This window comes from Carlito syrichta, unplaced genomic scaffold (genome assembly GCF_000164805.1).
Source record: "Carlito syrichta isolate Samal-C Ts95f unplaced genomic scaffold, Tarsius_syrichta-2.0.1 Scaffold308678, whole genome shotgun sequence".
NCBI classification, from domain to species: domain Eukaryota; kingdom Metazoa; phylum Chordata; class Mammalia; order Primates; family Tarsiidae; genus Carlito; species Carlito syrichta.
In genome coordinates this window covers 1158626-1171203 of record NW_007252774.1, presented here as the reverse complement: position 1 = coordinate 1171203, position 12578 = coordinate 1158626, and positions in this window count along the sequence as shown.

Here is a 12578-nt window from a genome sequence, read left to right as displayed (position 1 = left end):
TTGCTTTCTGCAGTATTCTCGGCATTCTAGTGGTGTGTTTGATAAATACACTCCTTGTTTCACTCTCTCCCTCCCCCAGTGGCTCCCTTCCTCTCAGGATAATGTCCAAATGCCAAGGAACACAAGGATGCAGCTGAGAGGGCATCCTTACTTCTTGCATTGCATTTGCCCTCCAGGCCTTCCCTGGCAACCCTAGGCTGGGCTTTCTAGGAAAACACCAAGTATACTAACACATCTTGGTCTGTTTGCTCCTCTGTGTTTTGAGGAGACTTAGTATCCCTTACTGCCAAGGTGTCCCTCTCTCACCTCCATATTGCCAATGCCCGTGGCAGGTCATCCAGGCACATAGCAGAACCGCAATACATGTTGGTGAAACAAATGGTTGAGTGGTGCTCATAGGCTCCAGCAGGGTGCATGGACCAAGCATATTCCTGTTGCTCATTTGTGGTGCCTGGTGCCGGGTTCTTCCATGGTGGTGACTGGCCTTCGCTGTACCTTCCTTAGTACGTTGCAGTGCAGGTCTGCAGCTGCGTGTCTGGCATGAGCACACATCCATCGCAGCAATTTGTGAATGCCAAAGCCATTTAATTAAATGGGATGGAACTGAGTCTGAGAGGCTGTTATTGCTGATATTGTTTTCTGTGCACGGCCCGGCTGCAAGGGAATCCACGGGGAGCCTGGGTGCATGAGCTTCTTGTTCATTCCGGTCTGCTCCCCCACCCGCAGCCCAGATGGCGTCCGGAAGCGGCTGAGATTCTGGGCACAGATCTGAAGTCAGAGGTTCAAAGCCCCTCCATGTGCGTGTCCCCGTGGGTGGGTCGGGAGCTGCTGACAGGCGTGCGCCTCTCCCCAGGAAGCAGCCAGAGCTGCTTAAGCTAATTTTGCTGAGGGGAACCTTGCCAAGCCAGAGGGAGCTTTCATTTGCCTAAGTTTGCATCAATAATTAATCCAACCTGGTTTTACACAAGACTCGACATAAAATTATTAGCTCTGAGAGCTTTTCTTGAGCTGGTCCCAGAAGAGGGCTATCATGAGCCCGGGAATTGACCCCGTGAGGATGGATAGGCAGCTCAGAAAGTTTTTTTTTATCCCCATTGCAAGCTCCATCTAGGCCTCTCCCATAGACAGCCATAACCTTCCTAAGTGTAGGGTTATTTCCCTCCTCAGAAACCTCCTGTGGTTTTCCACTGTTGCTCCTTGTTCAGCACCAGTTCCCACTGGCATTTCCAGTGTTCCCTACTTTCCTTCTCCCTACTCTCTTCCATCCCCTGTCTATTCCACTGACTCAACCTCCTGTCCCTCATTGACTTCTCTTGTGCTCTGCACCCGCATTTCTGTGGATTAAACTTTTATTCAAACTTCAAGGGTGAAACTCAGGGTTACCTGCTCTAGGAAGCCTTTTCTAATTTCTTTAACGAGGACCATGTTCTTTCTTATGCCTTCCAGAGGTCTCTATTTTGAAAGGTACCGGTCATTCTTGTATGACATCATGTATACACGTCTTCATCCCCGAGAAAGTGTGTTTCTAGTGGGCAGGCAGAAATAATTAATAATGGAATAGCCACTCCATATCAGGCTAGGGAAGGGGTAAGCACTGCTTGGGCAGCTCAGCATCCACTGCTTCTTCCCCTAGATTGGGTTCTCAAGCTTATTTCCAAGTTGGGCTAATGGCACCAGTAGCTTCTCAGCTATGAGAGCTGTAAGTCTCTTCATTTTGACAAGATTTTTTTTCTCTTTATTTTCTCCATTCCAATGGTTATGAAGTCTTGTTATTCATTTTCAGGATCATGTCCTGAAACTTGTGTTGCCTACGGATCCTTTGTTGTGGTAATAGCACTCTAAGTCTCTTGCAGGAAGCAGCTTCTGGCCTGCCCTGCCTGCCTGGGATCTCCATCCACCCAGGCTTTCCTGGTATTCCCACAAGAGCCTTGCTCTCCCACCCACAAACCTCACTGAGCTGAGTCCAAGGTCGGAGCCCCATCCCTCATTCACAGCCTCATTCCTCACCCCCCTGCTGACCTGCATGAACTCTCATGGCTCAAGCATCCTCTGTCCTTCTCAACCTCCTATAGATTTTCCTGTCCAGAAGGCCCTTCCAACTCCTTTACCCACCTCTCAACCCTCTACTCATCTTTCAATGCCCAGCACAAAAGAAGTTCCCTTTTCTGGAAAGTCAACCCTGTTTCTTCCTTTGTAGATTTTAAAAGATCTTCTTTTGCTCCAGTAGCACATTGCTCACACCTTGACGATACTAGTAATCACATTGTATCATATACAGTTGACCCTTGAACAACACAGGACTGAACTGCAGGGGTCTACTTAGATACAGATTTTTCTCCACTTCTGCCACCAACCCTTCTTCCTCTTCCTCCTCAGCCTACTTAATGCGAAGACAAGGAGGATGAAGACCTTTATGATGATCCACTACTACTTAATGAGTAGTAAACATATTTTCTCTTCCTTATGATTTTCTTAATAACTTTTTTCCTAGTGAACATTATTATAAAAGTACAGTATATAATATAACATTCGAAACAGGTGTTAATTGACTGTTTATGTTATTGGTAAGGCTGAAGGTCAACAGTAGTTAGGGGAGAGTCAAAATTTCTATATGAATTTTCAACTGCACAGGGGTCAGTGCCCCAGTCTCCACATTGTTCAAGGGTTGACTGTACCTTTATTCATGCGTCTGCCCCCTAGCTCTGATCCCTCTGAGGGTGGCCTTATCCTCTGTGTTTTTGTATCTGTTTCCCCAAAGGCCCCCAGGAGGCCCCCAGCAGGGGCTCAATAAATAGTTGTTGAATTGTCAAATAAACGTTAGAGAAGTCGAAAATTGGAGAAGGCAGTCCTAAGATCTAATGATCTTATTAAGAAAATCATAAGAAGCTACCTGCTGATGTTCCTGAAAGCTAATGGGTGAGAAGTTACCTGCCATGGTTATTGTTACTGTTTTAGTCGCTATTATTTTGTTCCTCTCAAATGACATATACACCTTACTCACCTGGCCCAGGTACTCACTCAACTTTATATTTTAAGTACCTCATTTTTCCATGCCCTCAAAAGAACATTCAGACTCCTCAGATCAAAATATGTCCCAATATTTTGTTTTTAAATAAAGTCCCTTCAAAAATACATGAAACATCTACCTGTATCCTCAGTCCTGCTTTAGGTCTTGGGCAGGGCATCCGAAGTCAATGGTCCCTGCATGGGGAGAAGTCCACCCTCTGCTTATAGGACAGAACAAAAGGACTCTTGTAAAGCAGAGTGCATGTAATGGCGACGTTTCTGAGCACACGGTTGGTCACCAAATGACAGCCTCTATGGTAATAGAGCTATAACCATGCTCTTCTCTTTAGCAGTCAGGGTGGGCAAGGCACCTTTAAAGTGGCAGAATTAAATCACTGTGTTTAGAAAGGCATCGCTGAGGTGTAGGTTGTTGAGCAAGATGAATCGAAAGTGTCTGTGTTTTCTTTGCCGGTTGATCAGCATATGTTTTCACCAGTACCATTTTCTTTTCTTTTCTTTTTTTTTCCACTTCCACTCCTTATACAATACCAACTGCCTTCTCTTTTCTTTCCAATAAATCCCCCTTTGTTTCTCTTGAGACTCTCCTGCCAGCCTGTCAGGAACTCTGCACAAAATAGTGTATTTCTGTCAAGAGTTCCATTTGAGGTGTTAACTGTCTTTTGAACACTGCAGGCAGCCGAGACGGTGTGCAGGGACACCCTTGTCCCGGTGCTTGTTTACTTCCTTTCTGGCAAGCTCTGAGCCTGCTGATGCAGCTGCAGATGTGAAGTGGGAATGCGTGGTCCTGCTCAGCTCCCAGGAGCTCCCTGGGAAAGAGTCTTGGAGACGAGAGGATGCCTGAGGTCCTGCAGCTGATGGGGAAGCAGGGCCTTCTGTGACCCCCTGAAGAATATTCCTACTTCAGAGCCACAAAGCAACACCATGCAAATGGGTCAAGGTGAAGGACTGAAGCTGTGTGTCCTTAGGTCAGGAACTGTACCTCTGTGTCTTTAATTTCCCCATCTGTATGAAAGTGAGAGTAGGTGATCTCCAGGGAGTCTTCCACCTCTGTCATTCTATCATTTCATGAATCTCCAGCAGCTAAAACTTGTTGAAAATGTGATTCTCTCTTGGGAATCCAAAGTCAATAGAAAAAGGAATGGCCTAGGAGGTAATTCAAAGACCCAGGAGAGACATTCGTTTAAGGCAGTAGAAATAACAATAATAATAAAATCTAGACTCAGAGTGCTATTTTATCTCTTATCTCCTTTGATTCTCTCAACAGTCCTATGAGGAGAAAGCCAGGAACACAGGACTTTTCAGTGGACCCATTAGAGCCATCATGTGCAGATGTTCAGGTTGTGTACTGCACAAATGTGGCACATCAGAGGGAATATCTTTCTTATTACAGATATGGACTAACTGACATGAGATAAGATTCATGGAGAATCCAGGTCTGCTAGCTGGCACACAGGGCTGTGCACACACGCGAGGGAGTCTGTAACCCAGCACACTCACTGGTGAACACACAAGTGCATGGCTACCTCCTTCCTGAACATTATTTGGACTCCTAAGCTTGTGACTTATTGCTCTCAGAGTCCTGATTCCTACCTTCTCTCTCTCTGAATCTGGTGCAATTGTTTTATCTGAGAGTCTCAGAGAGTATGTTCTGCAAATGGCGTGTGTGCCTGTGCTGGGTGGGTGTGGGAGTAGACGAGGTATGGGTGTGTTTGCTCACTGACCTCTGAACATTTCCCCTGGGACAGAGCCGGGCCAAGCCACAGAGGCACGTCCAGAGTGCAGCACCGCATGATTCATCGCTGGACAAGTGTGCCTCTGGCCGTTGATTTAAGAAGAAGCTAGAGAAGCCGGGCTCAGTGTCTCAGCCTGTAATCCCGCACCTTTGGGAGGCTGAGGTGAGTGGATTGCCTGAGCCTGTGGGTTCGAGACCCGCCTGGGCAGCGAGACCTCATCTCTACAATAAATCAAAAAATCAGCCGGGTGTGGTAGCTCATGCCTGTAATTCCGGCTACTTGGAAGGCTGAGGCGGAAGGATTGCTGGAGCCCAGGAGCTGAGGCTGTGGTGGCCGGAAGCGGCCACTGCACTCCAGTCTGGGCGACAGAGTGAGACTCCGACTCAAAAAAAAAAAAAGAAGAAGCTAGAGACACTGAATGTCTGTGCTGGTGAATTTCAACTGATGGGATAGACAAATGCCAGGGCCAGAGCTCTCCCTGGCCTGTCCCCATCTCCTCACTTCCCTTCCCTTCCTCCACCCCCCTTCATTACATGAGGGCCATGTCAGGGACACTAACATAGCCAGAAGGATCATCTGCCCACACCCCTGCTCTGCCAAAGCCAGACTGCTTACGGTTGTACAGGTTAAGATACCCACTTTTTAAAAGTGTTGGTGGAGCTAGGGCACCGTTTCCTAATTTGTACAAAGGCACATCACAGGCTAGCAGTGGGTATGTGACCTGAGATGTGTGCATGGGGCTCTCTTCCCTCCCACCTTTCTGCAGATACCATAGGTATCTTCCCAAGATGCAGGTTGGTTCATGCCACTTCCTCCTTCAAACATCTTCTATGGCTCCCCATTTTCTTTAGCAGAGCTTTTCAATGGTGGAGGATAAAAGGCACATGCTAACCTTACATGGCATACGTTATCAAGATGCATATTTCCAAGTTCCACCCCAATATGAAATGTTGGAAGTGAGGAGGAGAGAGGTGGAGAAGGAAGGTATGTATATTTTTAAAAAAGTCTTCCCAGCTATCTGATACACCACCTTGGGTAAGAACAACCGTCTTGAAGGGCGCTATTTAGACCTTGCCATGGTATTCTAAGAGTAGTCCTAACCTAATTTCCCAGCTTCCTCTCTTGCCACTCTCTCTCATACACCTATGTTCCAGACCACTCGGACTTTCTCCTGTTATGTGGACACTGCGGTCTAGAGGCCAGCTCCTCTATGAAGCCCTCCTTGATTCTCTGGTACCAATGACTCCCTTCTTCCTTTGTGCTCCCACATTCTGACTAGGTGAGAGTCCAGAAAATCTGGGGTGCAGGTTATATGACCACACTGCCCCACTCAATATTTCCATGACTTTTTTTTTGGAAGGAAAAAGAAAGAGACTGTGGGTATGTGTGTGTGTTTGTGTGTGCATTTGTGCGTGTGTGTGGTTGGGTGTCTGAGTAGAGAGGGAAGAGGATGGGGAGAGAATGACAGAATTCTGTGGCCTCTGTGTCTCGCCGTCAGCTGAAGTGACAGGTTTCAGTACTGATGGAAGGTGACAGCTGGAGCTGAGGAGCTGGATGTCTCCCTCGTGAAGCTCCAGGGCAGATGCAGCCCTGTCCAAGGCACAGTGGGCACAGATCTAGAGGTGGGCAAAGGTGTCTCCTATCCCTGCTCTCTCAGCCCCAGACCCTGGGCAGAGCTGGCACTGCTCTGGTGCACCCTGACCCCTGGGCAGAGCTGGCACTGCTGCTGCTGCCCTGGAAAGTGGCCACTGGATGCACTAGCAGTGGGGATGAGGTGCCCTGAGGAGAGATGTCCAGAGCGAAGGACCCACCAGAATACTTCCTAAGTGGGAGTGTTTTGGGGGCCAGAGCCCCCGTGGAGGACTGTGACCAAGAACCAGGGTGCTTTTGGATTTCCTGCTGGGGAGCACCTGGCAGGAGAGGCCAGGGGTTGAAGGGCTCTCTGGGATCCATCCCACAGTCACCACAGTCAGGGCATCCAAGGGGCCTGCATTAGCCTCCTAGGGTTGCCACAGCTAAGTGCTACAAGCTGAGTGGTGTCAAGTCACAGGGATGTATTCGTTCACAGTTCTAGAGACCAGAAGTCTGAGATCAAGGTGTGAGCAGGGCCATGCATTCTTAGAGGCTCTAGGGGAGGATGTTTCCAAATAAGGTCCCATTCTGTGGTCCTGGGGGTTGGGAGTTTAGCACAAATCTTTGGGGGGGCATAATTTAACCCATAGCAGGGCCACAGATAGTGCTGCCAGGGCCTGGACTTGAGGTACACATTCCAAGTACCCAGAGGATGCCTGGAGCCATGGACGGTACCAAACCCTGTATATATAATTTTTTTCCTACACATACAAACCCATCATAAAGCAGAGTTTATGTTAGGCATGGTGAGAGGTTAACAACAACAAGAATAACATAGAACAATTATAACAACATGTCATACAAGTTATATGAATGCGATATCTCCATCAAAACACCTTATTATATTCTACTGTGGGTAACTGAAACTGCAGCATATGAAACCCTGGAAAAGTAGTGGAAGGGACAACTGCAACTGAGCATTTAATATAAGCCAAACACTGTTCTAAGCTCTTTGCATGTGCTGATTTGTACCAAACCTCACATCAATCATTCTATTTCACTTTTATTATCTTCATTTCACTGGTGAGTAAACTGAGGCATGGAGAGGTGAAACAACTTGTTTAAGGTCACACAACTTGGATGTGGCAGTGTCAGGATTAGAATCTAGGTCGTCTGGTCCCAGAGTTCACAGGCCTAACCAATATGCTAAACTCTTTGAGTTGGCGTGTGGATATATTAAATATTCTACTTCAAGACTGCAGTGGCACTGAGGGCAAGGAGGTGAAGAGGACCGGGCCTTGTCTGTGAAGTGTCGTTATCCAGCAGGTCCTTTGCACTGCATACCCAGTAGGAAAATCAGTGTTTTCTTCCACATCTTCAGGAACTTGAAGGGATTTTAGCTCCTCTGTGTCACTTCTGGCTCTACTGTGTTTCTTCAGCAGAGATAGATCAGTCCTCTCATCCTCTCCCATCTTGCATGTCCTTTTATTTTTTGAGTCAGAGTCTCACTTTGTTGCCCAGGCTGGAGTGCAGTGACACACTCACGGCCACCGCAGCCTTGACCTGCTGGGCTCAGGTGATCCTTCTGCCTCAGTCTTCCAAGTAGCCGGAATTATAAGTGCGCACTACCACAGCAGGCTAATTTTTTGATTTATTGTAGAAAAGAGGTCTCACCAAGTTGCCCAGACTGGCCTCAAACCCCTGGGCTCAGGCAACCCTCTTGCGTCAGCCTCCCAAAGCGCTTTGATTACAGGCTTGAGTCACTGTGCCCAGCTTGCACACGTCTTTTAAGCAGAGAGGATATGCATGGTACACACCTCAGTGCTGTCCCTTCCCTCAAAAAGCCAGCAAACAAGACTGTATATGTGGCGGCCTGAATTTGAGGGGATGTAAGTCAGGGGGATAATGTTGCAGGATGACACAGACATTTACTTACAAGTGGATGCTAGGTACCTAATTTCTAGAAAATTTTCTTGGTTGGAAAGCCTAACTACATTTTTTTTTTTTTGAGTTGGAGTCTCACTCTGTCGCCCAGACTGGAGTGCAGAGGCCGCTCCCAGCCTCCGCGGCCTCACCTGCTGGGCTCCAGCAATCCTTCCTCCTCAGCCTTCCAAGTAGCTGGAACTATAGGCTCATGCTACCACACCTGGCTAATTTCTTGATTTATTGTAGAGATGAGATCTTGCTAAGTTGCCCAGGCGGGTCTTGAACCCGTGGGCTTAGACAATCCACTCACCTCAGCCTCCCAAAGTGCGGGATTACAGGCTGAGCCACCGAGCCTGGCTAGCCTAACCACATTTACTCAGAAACATTACTGTCACCATATTGCTCAGCTTCCGCTTGGTCTCCTCCCATCCAATCTCCCTTCACCCCTCATATTTCCTATTCATTTCTTTTGCATATCTTTCTCATATCCAAGGAACATTTAAAATACTTCATTATTTCTTGTACGTTTCTGATGAAATGCAGAGTACTGCAAGGCAAGATCAATGCATATGCTCTTAATCATTTTTTACCTCTCTCTTTGGTTCACATTCTTCTTTCCAGACACACCCTAGGTGGTTATGGCGAGATCACATTTTCCACCCAAATAATACCTTTCTGGGTACTTTGCTTTTCTTAAAAAGAAAAGAAAAGCTATCCACTCTAAAGGAGATTATGCCCGTTCTTAGAGGCAGAGTGACTGCTGCAGCCAGTTAATAGTATTACTTTCCCTTTGTCACCTTTATTGGAATTGGTTGTTTACATGGTCTTCTTTCCTGACAAATTCTAAGTGCCTTAAGGATGTAAATCCTGCCAGTCACTTCTTTTGATTCTTTTTTTGCACTTAACCCATACCAAAGGCTCTGTCAGTGTTGATTAATTGATGAAACCACATTGAAAGAAACTCTCCAAGATGGCTGATGGAGAAGTAAACTAACATTTATTGATTGTCTACTATGTACTATTTGCTACACTTAATACACATTATCTTATTTGACTCTCAAAATGACCTGATAAGATTGATCTTTTGCAAATCGGATTAAGCCCAAATATACAAGAACACTGCAGCTCAAAGGCATGAAGAGCTCCCCCAGGACCATGGAATTCTGACTGGGATGGCATAATAGGTATGTAAAAAATACATAACTGTCCTAGGTTACCTGACACTAGAAAAATCACCAAAGATGTCTCCTTCAAGTATGTCTAGGCATGCATTAACCATAGTCTCCAGTTTTCTGCCTTGGGACATCTACCCTTTGTCCCCTGATTATCTCACCTAAATGTCATTGCTTGGCTCTGGCCATGGTGCAGATCGCTGATTATATCTGGGGGGTGCCACCATAGTTATGTAAATCTCAAGTTCGCAGGATGAGGGTGGCGGTTTGTGGTTCTGTTTTCCATAACCTCTTCCCCATTCATGCCATACTCCAAGAAATGTCACCTGTTCTAGTGAGAAAGACCTCCTTGGCGACTCTCCAACCACTCAACGGTATGCTCCAAAGAGAACTCCTGGTCTTGCTCTACTCTCAAGTTTGATGCATATCTTACTCTCTCCAGCTCAGTGAAGGGGAAGACAATGTCTGGTTATGAAAATCCAGAAGACCTCATATTTATTTTTTACACTACCTTTCTTCTTACTCCACATTCCAACCCATTGCTGAGACCTGCCAATTTTACCTCCTTGGTAGCTCTCATCTCTGTACTTCTCCTAGCTCTATCACCACCAACTAGCTCAAGAGACCATACTCACTTGTCTCAGTGACTTCAGTTGCTTCCTACATGGCGCTCTTTAATTCACTTGATCTATTTTAAACAGCCCTCCATACTGCAGTATAAGAAATATTTTCCTAATGTACAAAATCGATCTCATGACACTTCTGCTTAAAACTGTTTAATGACTTTCTGCTGCTCTTCACATGAATATAATATTGTTTAGAAGCTAGTTGAGTCATGGACTGAGTAGGCAGTAAGAGGTGACAAGGAAGGCAAATGGAAAGATCCAAGACCTTTGGGCAGAGTGGCCATATGAATTGCTTTGTGGGTGGATGGGTATCCTCCTGGTGTAAAGGTGGACACTTGAGCAAGAGAGTTAAGTCTGTAAAGTCATCTTTGGTACTTGAGTGTGTTTTGTGACAGATACTCCCCTTCCATAAGTATCACACTGCCCATGGCAATGGGGAGGATGCTAAAAGTGGTTCTTGATCCCACAAACAATTTGGTTTTTAGCTTGGAAAACTCTCTGTCATCTCAACTTATCCATCCATTATTCATTCCATATACTCCTTGGTTACTTCTACTCAGAGATATGATAATAATCACTGATATTTATTAAATATCTGCTATGTACCCATCCTTCATATCAATTGTCTTATTTGCTGCTCATGATAATTCTGCAATATGGTTCTTATTCAGCCCATTTTGCAGAGAAAGTAAATAAGGATCAGAAACTAAGTGACTTCTGTGAGGTTCATACAGTTAGAGAGTAGAGGGAATAACATCCAAACCAAGTCTGCTGGGCTCCAAGTTATGCAGTGTTCCTTTCATGCTACATAAATGGTCCATCCCTTCTGCCTCCAGCATGATTTCTGCATTTCTGCCCTGTGGCTTGTTGGCTAAAAGGCAGAGCTCAGGCCCAGACCCAGGATGTAACCTGGTGGTTAAGGACTCAGACCCTGTAGCCAGGCACACCTGAGATGCAGTCCACATTAGCTGAGTGATGTTGGACAAGTAGCTCAGCATTTCTGAGCCTGTTTCTTCATGGAGCTGTAATGGGGATTAAATTAAAAAAAATTCCAAATTTAGCAGAGTGCTTGGTATGTAGCAGGTGTTCACTGATGGGTGGCTCATTGAGCTATCTGTGCATTCAATAAGCATTAATGGAGGACATGCTATGTGCTAGGCACAGTATCCATTCCCTGTTCTGAGGTCACTCACTGTAATGAATTAAGCTCTGCCCTTCCCTCCTTGCTAGTCTTCACTGGAGCCTGCACTGCATATGGAGTGGAGACCTTTCCCTCCCCCGAGACCTGTGGGAGCTGCTGCTCTTATTTATCATTTAGGAAGCATCTGCTCTTTGGTGAAATATCACCCTCGTGAACAAACACATTGCGGGTGTTTGACCTTTTTCGATGAGCGTTGGCTTCTTTGCTTACTGCGAGGAATGAAGCCGATTTGAGGAGGAGACATGCGTCGAAGGATCTTTCAAGGGGGTCACCAGATGGGTGTCTGGGTGCTGACCTCGGGGCTGAGAGCAGCAGTCCAGAGGGATTTGAGGCTGCAAATAATAAACCTGCTCCTGTTATTCCGACAGGCCAGGAAATCTCCTCAACACCTGCAGGTGCAAAATCCGAAAATGAAGTCAGCCTAGCAGATGCCAAGAACGCAGGTCAGGCAACAGCTGCCATAGCCCTTGGTGCTTGCTCTGGTCTCCCTCTCGTGCCCTCTGTGATAGAAGTTGGCATCTGTCAGGCAAAGCCCAGAAGACACAGCTGGCTGGGCCCTCTCAGGTGAGTCTGCAGGTGGCATCACTGAGCCCTGGGGGTTTGCACTGGCATCGCTTGCAGAGCCTCTCTTTCCTCTCAGGGCCTGTGAATGGGAGTGGTAGGGGATGGAGGCTGGGATCGCTGGAAGGGACAAATGCAATTCCATAGATTACAACTTTCCAGATAGTGCCTTTGGGCAAAATTGCAGTACTAACCTCATGGCCGAGGGGCTGTGCAACCTTGAGCAAGTTGTTCCCCTCTCAAGACCATACCTTGCTCCTCTGTCAGTCGGTAGGTAATCTTTCCTCCTAGGGTCTTTAATAGGCTCTGCTGAGGGATGGATCATTCATGCAAACTGCTCTTCTCATGTAAGGGGCTATTATTAACTGACTTCCTTCATTCATGAGCACTTACTAAGACCTACTGTGTTCCGGGGTCTTTGCTGGGGGTAGGGGGTACAGATGTGAACTAAACAAGGTCATTGCCTTTGCAGAGCTCACTCTGAAATGGGGTCAGGATCAGGTAGAGGTGGGAAAAGGAGAGATGCAGAGAGGCAAGACAAAGAGAAAGTCACAGGCACAAGATAAAAGACACTCAGTTCTAATGCTGTCCTTGAGAGATGACCCTGTAGTAGGCTTAGGACCTCCAGAAGAGGCAAGGGTGTGAATTGGGAATAAGGAACATGAAACAGGCATGGCGCAGGAATCACTGCAATTTACAAGAAACAGGATAGGCCCATATTCCTGGGTTGTTGGATAAACAAAGGAGTGGGAGCTAAGAT